Below are 20,857 nucleotides of genomic sequence, written 5' to 3' on the forward strand. Positions count from 1 at the left end.
CGGCATTACCCGGAATTGGTAAAGGCCGTCTGGCGTCGAAAATGCTGTCTTCTCCCTGGCATGTTCTGCTAAAGCTATTTGCCAATAGCCAGCAGTAAGGTCAAACGTGCTGAGGTACTTGGAGGCACCCAAAGTATCCACCAGCTCATCTGTTCGAGGCAAGGGGTGGGCATCTGTCTTGGTGACAGCATTCAGAGCCCTGTAATCCACGCAGAACCTCAATTCAGAAGTGCCTGCCTTTGGAACCAGAACCACAGGACTGGACCAAGGACTACTAGAGGGTTCAATCACCCCAAGATCTAACATCTTGTTGACCTCGGTCTTAATATAAGACCGTACTTTATCTGACATCCTGTATCCCCTACTTTTGGTAGGTACACTGTCTCCTGTGTCAATGTTATGTTTGCACCAAGGTGTCAAACCAGGGGACTGTGAAAACAGGGGGGAAAACTGCCGAAGCAAACTTTTCACCTCAGCCTGCTGATCAGAAGTCAGGTGAGGGGCCACTCGGACACCCTCAACGGAGCTATCTGAAGGACCGCTTTGGAACAGGTCGGGGAGAGGTTCAGACTCCTCTTCCTCAACGTCTGATGCCAGTAGCAGTGCTGCGATTTCGACTCTTGGGACGAAAGCCTTCAGCCTATTTACGTGGAACACTTTTGGAGCCTGTCCAGGCCTTCCAAGGTCCACTAAATAGTTCACCTCACCCAGGGGCTCCACCACTGTGTAAGGGCCTGACCATTTGTCCTGTAAAGCGCGAGGCCTTATTGGATTCATGATCAGGACTTGCTGACCAGGTGTAAAGTTGATGAGGGAAGCTTTCTGGTCGTACCAATGTTTCACCAGCGCTTGCCCTGCCTTCAACTTATCACTAGCCAAGCCCATCAGAAGTACCATCCGTTTTCTGAGCCCTAGCACATAGTCAACTACATTGGTAGTAACAGGGGGAGTGGGCATCTCCCATCCCTCCTTGACAATGGCTAAGGGTCCCCGTACGGGATGACCGAACAGAAGTTCGAAGGGGCTGAAGCCAACACCCTCCTGTGGTACCTCTCGGTATGCAAACAGCAAGCATGGTAAAAGAAGATCCCATTTTCTTCTCTGGGGCTCCTCCAGAGCCCCAATCATGCTCTTTAACGTCCTGTTGAAACGTTCCACCAGACCATTGGTCTGGAGGTGGTATGCAGAAGAGAACTTGTAGGTGACCCCACATTCTTTCCACATAGCCTGCATATACTTCGACATAAAGTTGCTGCCACGATCTGACACAACTTCTTTAGGGAAGCCAACCCTAGTGAATATGCCGAGTAAAGCTTTTGCAACTGACTTGGCAGTTACAGTTTTCAATGGGATGGCCTCAGGATACCTGGTTGCATGGTCGACCAGCACCAGGATAAACCTATTGCCCGAGGATGTTTGCGGGTCAAGGGGACCAACGATGTCGATCCCTACCCTTTCAAATGGTACCCCCACAACTGGGAGCGGTACCAACAGAGCTTGGATTGTCGCGCCAACCTTACCAGACAACTGGCAGGAGGCGCAACTCCTGCAGTGACTTTCTACTTGCACCCCCATCTTGGGCCAGTAGAAGTGCATGGATAACCTTTGCTTGGTCCTCTTCATACCAAGGTGACCAGCAAGGGGAACTTCATGCGCCAACTGCAGGAGGAAGGGTCTAACAGCAAGGGGAACCACCAACCTCCTATGGTCTCCTTCTGTAGACTCTGTGGGCTCACTATACAGGAGTCCACCTTCCCAATAAATCCTATGCTTCCCAGGAGGTTCACCCTCAAGCTGGGAGCAGGCCTGTCTCCTTAGGCCTTCCAGAGATGGGCACTCACGTTGGCCTTTACTGAATTCGTCCCTATCAGGACCTCCTTCAACTAACAAGTCTTTTAGTTCAGGATGATCGTTGGGGTCGAATACTTCAGGCATCGCCACCTCCTCGTCAGGCTCGGGCGATTGACCAACTTCCTCCACCGCAGTGGTAGGCGAGCTCGGGGGAATATTCTCTTTCCCCCGTCTTGACTTGTAGACTCCTTTCGCCTTGGGTTTCCCCTTCGGCTGGGGCGGCGTATTGGACTTGGCCAATGCTGCCCGTGTTTGAGACCGTGTGTAGGGTCGTTCGGCAGTGTCTCCTACGAGCCCTAAAGCTCTGAGATCATTACCTAATAAGACCTTTCCCGGGACGTTTCTCTGAATGCTCACTGGAATCCTGACTGCTGTACCATTTAAAGTTAGATTAACAGGGATCACGGGAAACATACGGAGGGGGCCGTCAGCCAACTTAGTGGGCATCAGAGTAGCTCTGGCAACTTCCTCTGAGTCTACCAAGGTAGAATCCACTACAGTTCGACTGCACCCACTATCCCTAAGAGCTGGAGTATCCACTCCATTGATCAGCACACTGTCTTTAAAGTAGTGCTTGGTATTATCCGGAATCCTAGCATACGCCTCTGCGACTTTAGGCTCCCAGGAACCCAGGGACACTAAAACTACCTCGGCCTCTATTCCGCTGGGAAATGAGTCCGAGGAGAAGGATGCTCCTGTAATCTCTTCTTCCTCGTAGGAGGAGAAGGCCAGATTAGCGGAGTGGACCCCCAAAGGTCTAACCTTACAACGGGGATCCCCCTTCACATGGTCAGTTGCTCCACAAGAAAAACAAGCCCCAGTGGGTTTGTTTACGTAGGGAGGCTTATTGTAACCAGAGTTCTGTTTCGGAGGCGCACCTCCACTACCCTGTGAGTTCTCTTGTGTCTTACCCTTGTTTTTCTTTTTGTGGCCCTTTTGGGAAGAAGATTTGGCAGATTCCCCACCCTCCATATCTTTGGACTTTTTCCCCTCCTCCTGCTTACCAGGATGAGTTTTGTCCTTATGGGACACTCGATGTGACACCCATAAGTCTGCTGCAATGGCCAGCTTCTTAGGATCTATCTCCTTCGAATCGGCCAAATGCTGCTTAAGCTCCGGGGAAGAAGAAGCAAAAATGTGTTCCAGCATGACAAGATTTATCATGCCGTCGAAGGTAGAAACCTTATAGCCTTCGACCCAGCCAGTTAAGTTTTTCAAAGATTCAGCGACATAAGATACCCAAGTACCACCTTCCTTTTTCTTATACTCTCGAAAACGCTTTAAATATTGGTCCGGAGTCTTCCCAAACTTTAAAATGAGAGTCTGCTTTAACATTGCGAAATCAGCCCGCTCAGCCTTCGACATTTCCATAATGGCACTACAGCCAGAATGGGGCAGTCTACTGAGCAACCACGCAATCTTATCAGCATTGTCAACTTCCTGGACCTCGCATGCATACTCAAACGCATTCAGCCAGTCCATAATGTCATTCCTCTCTTCATACACACTGAGCAGATCTTTTGGAAACCGTGGATGAGAGGAGGCCCCAGACCCATGTCCAGGACCCTTGGATCCATTTGCAACCTGAAGCTTGGCCAGTTCCAACTGGTGATCCCTGTCTTTTTGTTTTTCTGCCTGTTCGATTTTTAGTTTGGCTATGCTGAATTCAAGCTCCTGCTGCCTAAACCGCAGCTCTTGCTTCTTGAATTCAAGCATAGCCTCCCCATCAACACTGGCAGAGGAAACATTAGACATTACATCCTCCCCGTCCTCGTGGTCGCGGTGGAACAGTGCGGCGGCAGAACCGTCGGTTCTACCAGTGAGAGCAGCCCCACCACCTTCCGCACTGTCCTCAGAAGTAATAGCGTCAAGCTGCGCTTCTTGCCACGCCACGATTCTTTGGATCATTTCCAATTTCGTGCCTTGAGAGAAAACCCCTCTCTCCGCACACATCTTTTTCAATGTTTCTGACTTGGAAGCATTTAAAGTTAACAACGTACTTGTTTCCATACTGTTTGATAGGACTATGGCCTTTTTAAAGTTATACTATAACAATTCACTACGTGTACTGTTTGGAATAACCTGAAATGCCTTAGTTCGAGCGCAACACTGGATACCTTCAGTCGTATCCCACCGCTGTACACCAATTTGTTAAGACGGATTTCTGAACTCTGTCCTGGTGGCGCAGAAGTTCAGAAGGCCAACCTAATTACTTGGAACAGGGTAACCTCTGGACAAGCCAGACCAATCAAGGTAGCGATCGCGGCGGTCAAGACTAGGTCTCAAGAGGGGTGAGGGTGACTGAAAGCCCGCAGTGAGCACACAAAGCAAGAGCGCTGACAAACTACTCCAAACAGTTGTTATATCAAAAATAGATACACATTTATTTTAAGGCCTTTAAAACAATGACCGTAGCGAGAAAATCACAATATCACAATATTAAACCAACACATACCATATCAACACAATATATATACAAATACACAGTCGCAAGCGTTTAAAGCACGAAATATGTAGTCCACCTGCCAGGGAAGGAAAACAGGCAGTGCGATAATGCTTTCGACTCAGTTCGCCTTCATAGGCACCTAACTAGATGGAAGTCCGAGCCCTGCGAAGAGTGGAGCCTTGTGCTCAAAGTACCTGCCACGCCGGTGCCGACGGACACAAGGGGAAGCTCTTCGGAGGAAGTCAGGCGGTTCACGTTAGTGCACAGCAGAAGAAGAACAGGTTCCGCAACTCAAGCGCAGCCTCCACAGCGGGCAGAAGCAGAGCGCGAGCGCGGCAAAAGGGTGCTGTTTTTACACAGCAGGGAAAAGCAATGGGATACTGCAGGAGGGCGACCAGATCCTAGATATACTACTCACCGGTCCCCGAAGCAAGCAGACCCAGGCTTCTCCACGATAGTTTCAGCAGCTGGCAGGTTCAGAAGAGCAGGAGACGCTTTGTAGTCGTGTAGAGCAAAAAGACGTCCCAATCGACGAAACCAGCACAGTTTTGTTGCCGCACAGGACAACGGAGCGGCCGTGTGTATTCGAGCCAAATGAACCCTCCTCCCTTCAGACCTGGGAACGCCAAGCGTACGAAGCGTGGGAGAGGGTCAAGGACTCGCAATACAACACAACCTGGCGGCGGTTGCAGAGCCAAACTCCTTGGTAAGCTGGTCAGTCAACTGGATGGCCCAGAGACGCTTCCGAAGGCTTACTTGGCAGGAGATGGTTGAAGATGCCGGGAATAGCTGTTCCTGCTATTCCAAAGGTCGAAGCACCAGTACAGGCCTTCTGGTTCGATCAAAGGAGGACAGGGGCTCTCCGGACGACAGCAGTGCAAAGGAGGATTCCTTCAGCGGGTCACCAGCAATTCCTCGGTCCAGCCTCGTAGTTGCAGGATACTTGGCTCCTGTATTCCTTCGTTCGTGAGAACTCAGGAGATCGACATGGTAGTGGTGTTTCCAGCCCCCTCTTATCCACGGTTCCCTTCGCGCCAAAACGGAGGGGAGCCAATGGGAGATCTGCTCATCAAAACACATACCATACGTGGACCAATCACGGACCACGGTGGTCCCAGGCATTCACACCACCCTAGACTCTCTGGCACCCAGGATGTGTATTGGGACCAGACATCCCAGCCCACACCCTGGAGGCACACAAACGACATGTAGAAGCCCGCGAAAGCAACCACGTTTCGCGGGAAAGTACATGCCCAAATAAGGAAGGCCCCGGGTCGCCGGACCTGGGGAAGGTGAAGGGAGCAAGACGGTCAGTGGACAAGACAAAGGAGCCTCGCGGCCTGGCCATTTTGGGAGCCAGGCCACCATTTTGGGTTCAGTGCAAAAACGTGCTCAGAACGCAAAAAGGAGCTCAAAATAAACAATACGATCGCTGCCACCATTCGAGTCCCTGAATGACTTGCACCGATCAAATACATTCCTAAAAGAGTATCTAGGGCCTGTAGAAGGCTAGAGACCCAAGAGAGCTGTAACTTAGCTTACAGGGCCCTCTTGTGTCGTGTTGCACTAAAGCTGCGACACGATAGAAGAAACTACGGGAAACCACGTTCCCCGGTACTGACTGTCTTAAGGGCATGTCAGTTTCCCCGTAAGAAAGGAGCGAAAGCCCAGAGAAGTGCGGCAGAAGGCTGTACTTCTCTGGCAAAGTCAAGAACCAGTTTAAAAACAATAGCAAAAAGTTTAGGGGTTGCCACATGGAAGGAAAATTCCCTACAATAACGAAATCTTTCCTAACACATGACGCGCCAACAACGCGTCTCACGTCCTGGGAAAGAGACTCGTATTTAACTCAGATTGTCCATGCCACGGGTGCTCCTAAAACTAAGCAGTTAGTTGAAGTGCCCGATTCTGGTTATCCTGTTTTCTGAAATCTCCTGGACCCGGCTCTTGCTTTACGGACTATTCCATACGTCTCCTCCCTTACCATTTCTGGCGCTAAAACCCTCGACTGTTTTCCCTTTGGTAATCGGACCCCTGGCTTTGTATACGGATTGCTCTCTCCTGCTCCTGTTTGTTGTGACGTTTTCGGATTTGCTTCCTCATCACTGAACTTCAAATTAAGCTTTGTTTATCTCTGGCTGCTATCTCCACGGACTTCCTAATTCCCCTTCAATATTCTACGCATTCTGGATTGTTTAATGGTACTTTTCATTTCGTCACAAGACACATCACTCTACGCATCAACGTGACTATATGGACGCTTTCCTGATTCTACTGGTCGCTACCTGGATTGCTTACCATCACTTCAGGGACGCTTTGCTGAATTGAACAAGGGATTTCTTTTTGGACATTAGCGGCGCCCTCGTGCCGTTTGGGTTAGGTGAACCTCTACACTAACTTCGACCAACTGGGACCTTCTTCCTGCATCACCTGGTTTTCGTGGTGTGTTTGGACTCACATAAGGTTGTGGGATATCTTTCTGGCTAAGCAGGTAAGAGAGGGTAATTGTGGGTGGCTGGTCGCTGCATTTTGGATAACCCTAGTTCATCCTATTAAATCATTGTTTTGTTTGCTCCCTTAGCTCTGTTGTCGCTGCTCCTGCCTTTTCACTCAAGCCCCTGGCCTGTTAGTTATTATTAAATTCCTACAGGCTATGCTCTTGGGGGGGAAGTCTTGTTTAGCATCACGCGCAAGGTGTCCCGGAAGAATCTGGTTCACTGCACGTTCAAGCTACCCCAGAGCGGAAAGGGCTTCCCGAGAGTGGATGCTGACTGTATCCTTTACACGACTGTATCCTTTATAAAGTTTGTCTAAACTGTGACAGATTTAGGAGCCTATTCTATTTTTGCCTGTCGGTCATGGACACCGGAGCTGATCAAATGGCTACTTTGATGCAAGCCTTTGCGGCTTTGCGTACCGACATGGCATCAGCACATGCGACCCTCCATCAGCGCATGGATGTACTACAGAGTTTCGTGCAGCCACTACCACCCGATGAGGAGTTTGATGATGCTGTTGCAGCGGCAGCTCCTCCTACACCCCAAGTTCAACCTCCTGCTTCAGCCCCCATTGTACTTCCTGGACCTTTTCCCTTGGCCCCTCCGGAACGCTTTTTTGGAGATCCAAAAACATATCGGACCTTCATAAATCAGTGCCGTCTGCATTTTCTGTGTCGGCCACTGGCATTTCCTGATGCTGTTACTAAAGCAGCGTTCCTTCTTTCCCATTTGGGAGGAACAGCAGCGGCTTGGGCTAACCCGTTACTCGAAGCCAACGACCCAGCCTTGTATGATTTTGATACCCTTATTCAATCCATGAATAGAGTATTCGACATGCGTTACAAGGCACAAACTTCCGACCTCGAGTTCCTTGCTATCAGTCAGGGCAAAACGGACCTCTTATCTTACCTTGCCCGCTTTAATCAGTTAGCAGCGGAAACTACATGGCCCGAACAGAAGAAAGCAGCCGTCTTCTATAAGGGACTTTCGGAAGAGTTAAAAGACGCTCTATCAGTGGTACCGGCTCTACCGCCCAGTTTTCCGGAACTGGTAGACCTGGCTTTACAGGTCGATGCTAGGCTACGACAGAGACGTGGCGAACGACGTATCCCTGATCTTCGTCTTCCAGCCAAGCCAGAAACCTCCTCTTCTGCCTCTCCAGGAGAGGTCGAACCGATGCAAATAGGAGCTGTCAGAGGTCCATTAACCAAAGCCGAACGGGAACGGCGTATGGTTAACAATCTATGTTTCTATTGCGGCCAGTCAGGCCACTATATCCGTGTATGCCCTAGGCGACCTGTCAAGATGGCGGGAAACGCCAAGACTCGTCCTTAAGCCGAGCCCTAAGGATGAGTCACAAAACGGATGGCTCGGAACAACGTTCCCCCTCCTCACACATCTACCTGGCTATGTATTTTGTGATCCCTGGTGTGGAACCTTTCACCAATCCAGTCATGATTGATTCGGGGGCTAACGGTAACTTCATGGATATACAGTTGGCTCGGTGCCATGGTTTAATGGTAGTTCCTAAGGTTAGACCTGAGGAGGTGCATGCTGTAGACGGTTCTCGTCTGGTATCCGGATGGGTAACGGAACAGACAACCCCGCTTTGCATGTCCACCACAGAAGGCCACGCTGAACATATAGTATTTGACCTTATTTCGGCCCCTCAGTTTGGGATCATTCTTGGTCTCCCCTGGCTTCGGACTCACAACCCTGAAATCGACTGGATCCAACAGACGGTGCGTTTTTCTTCTGTGTTTTGTACCCAACATTGTCTTCAAAACCCAGATACGACGTCTGTTTCTCCTTGTTTGGCTTTGGTGGCTAATGTCCCCTCCATTAATGCCACGCGGAGTGATCCAACGTCCGAACTGCCGACGGTATACAAGGACTTTTCTGATGTCTTTGACAAGGGACTATCAGAGAAACTCCCTCCACACCGTTGTTACGACTGCCCCATCGACTTAGTGCCTGGGGCAGTGGTGCCTCACGGTCGTGTCTACTCCTTAACCGTCCAAGAAGAGGAACATCTAAAAGAGTATGTGGATAAAGCATTGCGTCTGGGACATATTCGACCTTCCCGGTCCCCTGCTGCCTCTCCCATATTTTTTGTGCCAAGAAAGGAGGGAGACCTACGCCCTTGCGTAGATTATAGGGCCTTGAACAAGATAACAATAAAAAACCAGTACCCACTACCCCTCATAACGGAACTACTTGACAAGATGACATCTTCCACCATTTATACCAAATTAGATCTCAGAGGGGCATATAATTTGGTCAGAATGCGAAGTGGTGATGAATGGAAAACAGCTTTTAAGACGAAGTTTGGGCTCTACGAATACTGTGTCATGCCCTTTGGGCTTTGTAACGCCCCCGCCACTTTTCAGCACTTCGTTAACGACATCTTTAGAGACATGCTGGATTGTTATGTAGTGATCTACTTAGACGACATCCTGATATTCTCGGATTCACTCACTCAACACATCCAGCATGTCCGCTCCGTGCTGCGGCATTTACGTACTCACTCCCTCTATGCTAAGCTAGAGAAATGTGTGTTCCATGCCGCCTCAGTTGAGTTCTTAGGGTTCCAAATATCAGCAAAAGGGGTGCTCATGTGCACTTCCAAAGTCAAAGCTGTGATGGACTGGCCGGTTCCGGACTCTGTAAAAGCGCTCCAGTCTTTTCTGGGTTTTTCAAATTTCTACAGACGCTTTATTGCCTCCTTCTCTGAAATAGTGGCACCTCTTACTCGTCTCACTAGTCCCAAAGTCCCCTTTGTTTGGGACAATGAAGCCCAGTCGGCCTTTGAGGCATTAAAGAAGGCCTTCACCACAGCTCCTGTTCTACAACACCCAAACTCCTCTCTCCCTTTTATAGTGGAGGCTGATGCCTCCGCAATAGCGGTGGGGGCCATCCTGTCTCAGACCTGCCCTGCTACGCAGCGGTTGCACCCGGTGGCCTATTTCTCCCAAAAACTGTCCCCGGCTGAACGCAACTATACCGTTATGGAGAGAGAGTTTCTGGCAATTTGAGTGGCTTTCAAGGAGTGGAGACACCATCTCCTGGGTGCTCGACACACCATAACGGTGTACTCTGACCATCGGAACCTCCAAGCTCTTTCACATGCAAAATGTACTAATGCCCGCCAAATACGTTGGCATTTGTTCTTCACACTATTTGATTTCACGGTTACATATCGCCCTGGCCTTCTACATGGTAAGGCGGATGCCCTATCCCGTGTCGGTACCGATTTTATTACCCAGGACTCGGTGTCGCCTATATTGCCCTCGGGTTCTGTAGTATGTGTCTGTTCGGTCTCCGCCTCACTCCTTGACCGAGTACGACAGTGGACCAAAGATCATGCTTCTTTTCTCAATACTTTGGATGCCCGAATCGTTACGGGTCTTCCTTATGTTCATGGGCTTTTGTATTTACCTGATGACCAAACCAGACGGAAGGCCTTGGAATGGGCACATGATACCCCGTTGGCTGCGCACCCGGGTCAGCTTAAAACCTATGACCTGTTACATCGATGGTGCTGGTGGCCGGGCATGAGGAAAGATTCTGATTCATACGTATCCAAGTGTGCGGTGTGTATTCAATGCAAGAGACAACCTGGGAAACCTTTCGGTCTATTGATGAAGATGCCTCTCCCACCACATCCGTGGCATACGGTTACTCTAGATTTCGTGGTGGAACTCCCCTTGGTCAGGGGGATGTCAACTGTGCTGGTAGTAGTGGATGTTTTCACAAAGATGGCACGGTTTATACCATGTTCTGGTCTACCTACTGCTCCATTGTTGGCTAAACTATTCTTCGATCATGTGGTACGTTTCTTCGGTCTTCCTACAATCATGATTTCCGATCGGGGCACCCAGTTTACCTCACGGTTTTGGAGAGCCCTTACCCATTCCTTGGGCATAGATGCACGGCTTTCATCATCCTACCACCCTCAAACGGACGGACAAACCGAACGCACCAATGGCACCATGGAGCAGTACCTTCGCTGTCTGTGCTTGCAACATCAGACCGACTGGTTGTCTGTTCTGGGAACCGCAGAATTTGCTTATAATAACTCTCGGCACTCTTCAACAGGTTGTTCCCCGTTTTACGCTTTGTATGGTCTACACCCAAGGATTCTTCCGCATGTCCTACCTTCATTGGACCAGATCCCTGCTGCAAAATCTACAAGAGACACATTGGTTGCTATCCGCGATTCGATTATGTCTCATCTCCTGGCTGCGCAGTCTCGGACAAAAGAACAAGCGGATAGGCATCGTTCACCTGACCCCTCTTATGCACCGGGTGATCGTGCCTGGCTCTCGACCAAGCATCTCAACATTCGGGGTAAACGAAAGCTTTTGCCTCGCTATGTAGGTCCTTATAAGGTACTGCATTGTCTCAATCCTGCGGCAATCCGTTTGGACATTCCATCTCATTGGCGGATTCACCCTGTTTTCCATGTTTCCCTCCTCCACCCCTTTGTACCTGGTACCCGTCTTTCTGTTGCTCCCGCTCCCATCGACGTGCAGGGGGAAGATGAATACGAAGTACATGCTATACTGGACACTCGTCTGCGTCACGGAGTACGATCTTACCTGATTGATTGGAAAGGTTACGGCCCCGAAGATAGAACTTGGGAACCGGCCTCAAATGTACATGCACCCCGGCTTTTGCGTGCCTTCTTTTTGGAAAGATTGCGTGCCCGCAGGGGTAGTCGCTCTTTGCGGAGGGGTACTGTCATGCCCCGCGTTCCTGCACACGGACGACTGGGGTCATCCGTTTCCATGTGGAAGTTGCCTTGGCGACTATTTCCAAGCCGCGGGACACGCCGCACTACATTTCCCAGCATTCCCCCTTTTTGCGGTCACATGACACGCCAACAACGCGTCTCACGTCCTGGGAAAGAGACTCGTATTTAACTCAGATTGTCCATGCCACGGGTGCTCCTAAAACTAAGCAGTTAGTTGAAGTGCCCGATTCTGGTTATCCTGTTTTCTGAAATCTCCTGGACCCGGCTCTTGCTTTACGGACTATTCCATACGTCTCCTCCCTTACCATTTCTGGCGCTAAAACCCTCGACTGTTTTCCCTTTGGTAATCTGACCCCTGGCTTTGTATACGGATTGCTCTCTCCTGCTCCTGTTTGTTGTGACGTTTTCGGATTTGCTTCCTCATCACTGAACTTCAAATTAAGCTTTGTTTATCTCTGGCTGCTATCTCCACGGACTTCCTAATTCCCCTTCAATATTCTACGCATTCTGGATTGTTTAATGGTACTTTTCATTTCGTCACAAGACACATCACTCTCCGCATCAACGTGACTATATGGACGCTTTCCTGATTCTACTGGTCGCTACCTGGATTGCTTACCATCACTTCAGGGACGCTTTGCTGAATTGAACAAGGGATTTCTTTTTGGACATTAGCGGCGCCCTCGTGCCGTTTGGGTTAGGTGAACCTCTACACTAACTTCGACCAACTGGGACCTTCTTCCTGCATCACCTGGTTTTCGTGGTGTGTTTGGACTCACATAAGGTTGTGGGATATCTTTCTGGCTAAGCAGGTAAGAGAGGGTAATTGTGGGTGGCTGGTCGCTGCATTTTGGATAACCCTAGTTCATCCTATTAAATCATTGTTTTGTTTGCTCCCTTAGCTCTGTTGTCGCTGCTCCTGCCTTTTCACTCAAGCCCCTGGCCTGTTAGTTATTATTAAATTCCTACAGGCTATGCTCTTGGGGGGGAAGTCTTGTTTAGCATCACGCGCAAGGTGTCCCGGAAGAATCTGGTTCACTGCACGTTCAAGCTACCCCAGAGCGGAAAGGGCTTCTAGAGAGTGGATGCTGACTGTATCCTTTACACGACTGTATCCTTTATAAAGTTTGTCTAAACTGTGACACTTTCTCTACTCTGTGGACCAGGAACATTTTGCTGATGAAACCTGGTCCTTCCTGAAATTCCTGTTCTAGGGCTCCCTTGTCTGCTACACTGCGTAACTCGTTGGTGAGCAGCGCTTGTTCGCTCTGCGCTTTGAACAGAGGGGCTGGTTCCTGAGCTTGGGAGGGGGAGCCTACAAACTCTAGGTGCATGCCTGATACTGCTTGTAATACCCAAGTATCGCTGGAAAAATCACACCATGCTTGCAGAAACCTAATCGTCCTGCCCCCTACTTTGCAGGCTGCTGATATAGTACTCACTGCCTGGCGTGCTTTGCTGCCTAAAGGCTCCTCTTCACCCTCTGTTTCTGGGGTAACGGCTTCTAGCTGGGAAGAGGTTCTTTTGCTGGCGATTTTCCCAGTATTGGGCTCTTGATCCCTGTGGTCTCCTGTTAGTTGTGAAGCGACTAGACACTCAACCCCTTTGTCGTCCGGTTCCAGCAAAAACTTGACTGGGAAATATTCTTCGAATTGAACTCTGTACTTTCTCCAGGGCAGAGTATGTTCCCACAAACTGGTTGATCTCTTTGGTGAAGGCGTCCCCAAATAACATGCCTTTCGCTCCTTCGCCCGCTTCATATGAAGAGAGGTCGCTAAGTTTGCTGTCAATTTTCAACAGAACTCCTCTTCTCCTCTCCAAAGAGAGTGCACAGTTAGCGTTCCCTAGCAAGCAGACCGTGCGATGTGCCCAACTTGCTAGCGCTCAAGGATCTATGGGCGTGCCCATGTCTATGGCTCTCTCTGCCAAATCTATGATTTTTGCCAGCGCTCCCGAGAGTTCCAGGAGTTTATCCTGACAGCCTCGCCACCCTCTATCTACCCCTTTCCTGACATCCTTGGATGATTTTATGACAAAGGCCACCATCTTAGGGTCTAGGTCGAGGCTGTCTGTCACTTTGCCCGGCAGCTCTGGTCTGGGGCACTATGCCCTCATTATAGATCTTATTTCTCTATCTAGAGGTTTTCTTATGTGCTGCGTCATGTACAGCGCCACTCTGGGTGAGGGCACCCAGTCCGTAGATTTAGGATGCCTTATAGTTTTCGGATCAAACATATATCCTAGACCTCCTTCAAGAGTTTGTTCTGGTGTCTCGGGCTGTCGAGGGGGTATGTCCTCCTCTCCACTCATCGTCTGTAGTGTATCCGGCATCCTCTTCTTCCCCTGTATTGTACACGCCTGGGGCAGGGGGTTGAGAGCCTGGCACTGTCGCCCTCTTTAAAAAGGCTTCTTTCAGCCTGCTCAGTGTGCCAACTGACTATTGGGGTCTCAAGTCTACCCCTTCTGGCTGGCTCAGGGGCGTCAGAGTTTTTACTCTTCCAAGCCATTTTCAAGCTCTGTTGTTCAACCCCTACTTCGGGGTGTCGAGCTGAGGTCCCCTTGCCAGGGCTAAACCTCTTCTTGGACTTCTCCTGCTCTGCCTTCTGCTTGTTTAGCAAGGCTTCCAGGTGATCCAACCTCTGTGTCAGGGGTAGAACTCCCTCTGATACCGCCTGTGACAAAGCGTCTCCCAGAACTCTTTTAAAGCTAAGGGAGAGGTCTTGATCTTCCTCTATGGGCTCCTCCGCCCATTCCTCTGAACTCCACTCTGAGGATGTGGATCTTGACCCTCTGGGCTTCTTATAATGTGCCATATGATGATATGATATATGATATGGCATTTGTAACGCGCCTATACACAAGTGTTTCAAGGCGCGACGAGGCAGGGAGGGGGGAACAAAGAGAAGACAGACAACGATCCTACTAGGCCAGGTGTCATTCAGATCGCGCAAGTGCATGTGTGGAGGGAAAGAGAAATGTGCAAGGGGAAAGGGAGGGGGGGGGAGTGCAATACAGGGTAAGTAGAATAACAAAATAATACAAAAATTCTGTATTGTTTGGTATGGCGCCTTTATTAAGCGTTCATATTATTGTTCACTGCAATAAAAATGTCTTGCAGTTAATTTCCACTTTGGTCTAAATTGATTATATCCTAAATACTCTCTTTAGGATCTTGAAAGTTTATGTTGTCATTGTGTCCTTAATGTCCACTTCTGAGGTCCATTTTTACCCTTTTGTTTGGGTTTGTTGTTTCCTAAATCTCCTCTTTAGAATTTAAAGGTTGCCTAAATATCCTTTATTAGGTTGTGTCCTTATAATTTGGTTGTGTCCTTGTTGTCCTTTGTTGTCCGCACGATTTGGTTGTGTCCTTGTTGTCCTCTATTGTCCTCGACACGTGTTTCCCCATCTTTATATCTGACGGTTCTTCAGGAGGATCTTTATTTAGTTGTTACTTGGGAGGATCTTTGTATGTTTATTTCTATCCCCAATTGGTCTTTTCGGGTTTCGTTATCTTTATATTGACCGTATGTCCTTCACAAAAAGTATTTTGTTTTAATATTGTTCTACTTTGGATTGGAAATCACTATGACTGCTAGATGCGTTGTTTCTTGTTATGAAATTGCCTGGAATTGCCTTTATTTTACTTCCTTTCGAAAATGTCCGTTTTGCAGGCTTCCATTTGTTGTATTTTTATCGTTGCTTTCAAATGTTTGTAATGAATTTCTAAAAGGGGGAATATGGAAAATGCCTTACTTTTACTATTTGAAGTGTGACCTTCTCTGTCCAAAATGTCTACCGTCTGATTTGCATGAATACATAGTCTTATAATCTTAAGACACACACGGCCCTCCGTCTTACCGTTTTTAAGTTGATTTCCGTGATCTCCGTGCTTTGTGTGTGTCTGGTCCGCCTTCTTGTTCTGTCTTCCTCGTTCGTACTCGCTCCTAAGTTGGTTTCGTTTTATTGACGTTGATGATTGTCACGTGATTGTGAAGTTTGCGATCACGTTACATTCGTCATGTTGCGGTCGCCATTTTAGTTTGGGCTGATTGTTTTATCATTGTTTTCCGCAGTTTCTATCTTTCGCTGTTTATATTATTCATTCTTGTACATTCTTGTATTCTGATAGTCGACTATTCTGAATGTTACATGACACCTTGTGATTACTATTTTGAAAAAATGACGATCACGTGACACTTGTTGATTTCGATTTCCATATTGGTTTTGGGCTATTTTTTGTTGTTTGACCATTGCACTCTTCAATTTTACCGTGTTTCTATCATGAGCACAGCATTTCCCAAGTTTCCATGTGTATATTATTATTTTCATTATATTTGTATTTTACAGGCAATGTGGATGCTAGTTAATCTTTCATTGTGTCCCTTTTTGCTTGCCAGACTTGTGAATGTTTATAAAAACTAGTCGGTGCAATGCCCAATGGTTGAATTACTTCTGTATTGTTCTCTCACAAAAAATGATGCATTTCTTGGTCTTTATTTAGACCTGTGTAACAAGTATCAAGATTGCAAATCCAAAAGGCCTCTCTTTGTCTAAGTATTTTTTCTGCATTGCCGCCTCTCGGTGGGGTGACAATTCTTTCAATGCCAAAATATTTCAGTTTTCCAATCTCCTTCGATGTATGATGCTTCTTAAAGTGATAAGCTAATGGTGTTTCTGGTGTGTCATTTTTAATGGATCTAATATGTTCGCTAATTCTAGTTCTGAGCATTCGTTTAGTGCTTCCAATATATAATTTTGCACAAATGCATTGTATTGCATATATTACCATTGTACTGTTGCAATTGATAAATTGTTGTATTTTCTTTGTTTGTCCATTGGGCAGTAGGATTTCTGTTCTCTTGTTGTCTGAGAATTGACATTGGTTGCAGGATCCACATTTATAATGTCCCGTCATAGGGTTTTGAAGCCACATTTGTGATGGAATAGTGTTGGTTTTCTCTGCAATGAAATGAGACGGACTAAGTATATTCTTAAGATTTTTTGCTTTTCGATAGGTAATGCATGGTTGTGTGCTCAGTAACGTTTCCAAATTTTGAGCTGCTTTCAATATATTCCAATTTCTCTTTAATATGTTGTTCAAAATTTTGTTCTGACTGTTATACTTTGTGATAAATCTTATGGAATCTTCTGTTTGTATTTTCTTTGGATTGTATTTGAGAAGATCTGTTCTTGTTTTGAGATTGGTTTTCTGATAACTATTGATGAGATGCTTATGTTTATAGCCTCTGTTCTCAAACTTTCTGATACTCTCTCTTGCGTGTTTTTCAAAATCTTCTGTCCTTGTGCAGTTGCGTTTGATCCTTAACATTTCTCCGTAAGGTATATTTCTAGTTATATGGCTTGGATGATTGCTGGTAGCATGTAAAATGCTGTTTACTGCTGTTTCCTTTATAAAGAGAGTTGCCTGGATTTTATTATTTTCTATGAAGAGATTCAAGTCCAAAAAGTTGATATTACTTTTGCTGTATTGTATGGTTAGTTTCAAGTTATAGTTGTTGTTGTTGAGAAATTCATGATATTGTTTGAGTTCATTTTCTGTACCATTCCAGATCATGATGATGTCATCAATGTATCTGCCCTAATATGTTACTTGATTTGTAATGTTGAAAAAGGGATGGATCCATGCATGTTCTGACTCGAAATGTCCCATGTAGAGGTTGGCATATGATGGGGCGTATTTTGCCCCCATTGCTGTTCCTTGGATTTGTTGATAGATGTCTTTATTGAAGGTGAAGATATTATTGCGTAGTGTGAAGTCTAACATCTCTAATAGCATCCGGTTTTGGTCAAGAAATGAGATTGATCTTGTTTTTAAGAAATATTCCGTTGTTGATAAGCCCTTTTCATGTAATATACTGGTGTAGAGACTTGATACATCTAATGTGACTAGCCAGAAATTTGGTTCCCAGTTGATGTTTTCAAATTGCTGTATAACATGTTTTGTGTCTTTTATATACGATGTGAGTCCTGCTGCCAAGGGTTGCAATTGATGGTCTATGTATTCATAGATCCTTTCTGTTAAGGACCCAATATTATTGATGATTGGTCTGCATTGTGGTAGTCCTTGAAATTCTTTATGTATCTTTGGTGTAAAATAGATGGTTGGCAAGATAGGATGAGTCGGATTCATGTATTGATTTTCTTCATCAGTAAGTAAACCCATGTTGTTAAGTAGAATAACAAATAAATAATAGGGCCAGCTGGTGGCAAGTGCAGACAAGTGCTGGGAAGGGGGGCTGTAGGGATACAGAGACAGTCCTGCAGTGCAGGGGTTGCCAGGGAGGCAGTGCAAGTGGAGAGTGGCTGGGCCAAGGACCGAGATCGGTGAGGGTGGCCCAGTTGCAGATTCAGTGCAGTTTCAGTCAAGAATTTAGCAGGGGAGAGGGGGAGAGAAAGCAGAAGCAAAGAGGAAGGTTTTGAGGTGCTTCCAGAACCGGAGAGGGTTCTCCTCAAGTTTCAGGGGGGCAGGAAGGCTGTTCCAGAGGGAAGCCCCTGCCGAGGAGAGAGATCTACCCCCAACTCGTTGCTTGGAGAAGCAGCTGACCCTGAGGGAGTTGGAGCCGGATGAGCGAAGAGCTCGAGAAGGAAGATATTTAGGAAGAGAGAGTTGAAGGTATTTAGGCACCAAGCCCCAGAAGGCCTTGTGTACAATGCAGAGGGTTTTGAACTTAATCCTCGCAGCCACTGGGAGCCAGTGTAGAGATTTCAGTCCTGGAGAGGTACGGTCCCTGGGCTTGAGGCCAAGGACAAGTCTCGCAGTGCTGTTCTGGATAAGTTGCAGAGGGCGGAGAGTAGAGGCAGGCAGATTTAGATAGAGGCTGGTACAGTAGTCCAGCTTTGAGAGAACCAGGGCTCGGGAGACAGTGAGCTTCTGGGGGAAGGAGAGGAAGAATACCTCTGAGGAGGTGCAATCTTAGAGACGTCAGATATGTGAGGAGAGAAGTCGAAGATGACCCCGAGGTTTTTTGCCTTGCAGGTAGGAGCAGGAAGAGGGCCAAGAGAGGCTGGCCAGAGAGCTGCAGGGAAGGAGAGAGTGGGTGTGCCGATGAGTAGAATCTCAGTCTTACTGGCATTAAGGCAGAGGCCATTGGTGGCACACCATTCCTGGATAGCAGACAGACAGACAGACAGTCAGAGATGAGAGGAGGAGGCCGAGGGTAGGCTGAAAATGAGCTGGGTATCATCCGCATAGCATGTTCTTAGTATGATGTAGGACCTCAGCTTAAAATTAACCCGTGAGGCGTCTTTGCACACCGTAGCAGTAATCTTCTCATTAATGCCACAAATATTGTCGACTTCTCTTTTTTTTAATGGTTTAAGCTCCTAAATTATTCTCTTTGCTCGCGTCGCACTGTACGTTTACTCGAATTCTTGAAGTAAACAGAGCAAAGCGTGCGTGGTGGCTGCTGGGTCGTGACTGCTCTTTGCTATGCTCCCGCTGGGTCCTAAAGCCCAGCAGGGAGGAACGTTCGATGGGGCAATGCGTACGAGTGCTAGGGAGGCGGGCCGGCTGCCTGATGTGAGCGCGATCGCTCGTGGATCCGGACCCGGCTCCTGACTGACTACTTCCTCTCACTACATCAATCTTGTGGGACGACTCTGAATGCTGCGCCGCAATAACGTGAAACCCTTCTGGGATCGCTACTAACGATGCAAGCTCGAATACTCAGTAACTCCTGACAATACGTTATAGTAAACTTCACACTAGTAAGCGCTTACTGCTTAAATATGTGGACAGCCACGCTTATCAATGTTAAATCAATCCACTCCCCATACAGTAACGTTGTGAAAGGGCACTTAACTTTGGAGCAGCAACTAAGAAAGAGGAGTTGGGATCAGTTAGGGTCTCTATAAATAGATGGGGGCTAAGCCCGATTAGACAGAATGGACTGGCCAGGACTACAGGAACCCAAAGGATCATGGGGACTTGTAGTTTATAGAAACATTGTACCTCTGTTTAAAAACTATGCTTTGGACCTCCAGAGGAGAGGAGGGAACAAAACGTGTTATCAAGTTTTAAAAGAAAGTAAAATATATGTTAAAGTTGAATTGCTGTAAGGAGCAGCAATAAAGAAGTAAAGCATAATGCTCGCCTCAGTCTTGCCATAGAATTGGGGATAGATTGAACACCCGTCAAGGTTCCACCCCTCGAGAGATGGAGTTGGACAGTTGTCTGCAAAGAGGCTTTCCACTATGGCGCGTGCCAAAGGGAAGTGAGTGACAGGCAATGAATCCCAGTGGTGACTGATGTTTTTTGCAGTTTAATGATTGTACCTTTTCTCTCAGCATGTGATCTCTGTGCATTTCAATTGAACCTTCCTTTGAGGCAGAGCCTCACATGCCATTCAGTCGGAGGATGATGATACAAACTTTCATACATGTTTCCTCAGGTGACACAGGAGAGTGGAAGCCCATACGCCGATGCCTGTATACCACTCATTTGTCGCTGTTTTGCCATACCAAATTCCCGTACAATGTACCATACTGTCAACACATTAGCAAATAAAGATGTTTGTTACAACATTCTCAACAATGATGTCGTTTTTTGCACAAAACATATTTTGTGGAATGTTGTAATTGAACCAGTGTAATTTGCAAAAAAGATGACCATATTTTAAATGTAAAATGTTATGATTTCCAACACCTTTTCTGTGTATGTAATGAGGAAATTATGAATACATCTCAATTTAATGATTTGAACACAGTATTTTTCTATTTTCACAGAGGTACGATATGCTTTGATTAAGTTAAATGTACTCTCAAAGTTAAGTTAGAGTGATTTATGTTATTATTGACAGAACCAGCAGGGTAGGTTGCCTTTCTACAGCAGCACGAGGTGCATGATGCTGTTGAGTTAATACATTGGCATTTTTTTAATTACAATTTTGATCAGAGGTATTTTTTATTTTTTTATTTTTTATTATTTATGTATTTATAAAATTTCACATATAGATAAACAAGTAAATCAATCAGAACAATGAACACAGCACAGTAAAATATACACAGAACAGCAGAACATTATATATTCATAACCAGCAAGAAATTAGTAAATATTCAGAAAGTCATCCCAAACCTTTCCATGCAATCTCAACTTCCCTTGCCTCTTAAGAACCACCTTTTCCAAGGACCCAAGGGCAGACATCCCCTCAATCCAATCTTCGAGAACTGGTTCATTCCGTGATTTCCAGCCCCTCAAAACCAGCTTCTTGCCCAGACTAGCACCACAGAGTAGAAACTTTTTCCGTGACACAGAGAGATCCTCTAGCAACTCTCCCCCTCCCAAAA

The 20,857-nt window shown here is 47.0% G+C and overlaps 1 protein-coding gene across 1 annotated transcript in view; it reads left to right on the top strand.

The window, feature by feature from the left end:
* Positions 1-20,235, top strand: part of TMEM200C (transmembrane protein 200C) — a 543,806-nt gene extending 523,571 nt beyond the window's left edge. Inside the window, exon 4 of the mRNA XM_069620664.1 lies at positions 19,963-20,235. The gene's annotated coding sequence lies outside the window, so the exon portion shown is untranslated. The remainder of the gene's footprint in view (positions 1-19,962) is intronic.
* The last annotated feature ends 622 nt before the right edge of the window (positions 20,236-20,857 follow it).

This window comes from Ambystoma mexicanum, chromosome 5q (genome assembly GCF_040938575.1).
Source record: "Ambystoma mexicanum isolate Mex_15411 chromosome 5q, UKY_AmexF1_1, whole genome shotgun sequence".
Classification (NCBI taxonomy): domain Eukaryota; kingdom Metazoa; phylum Chordata; class Amphibia; order Caudata; family Ambystomatidae; genus Ambystoma; species Ambystoma mexicanum.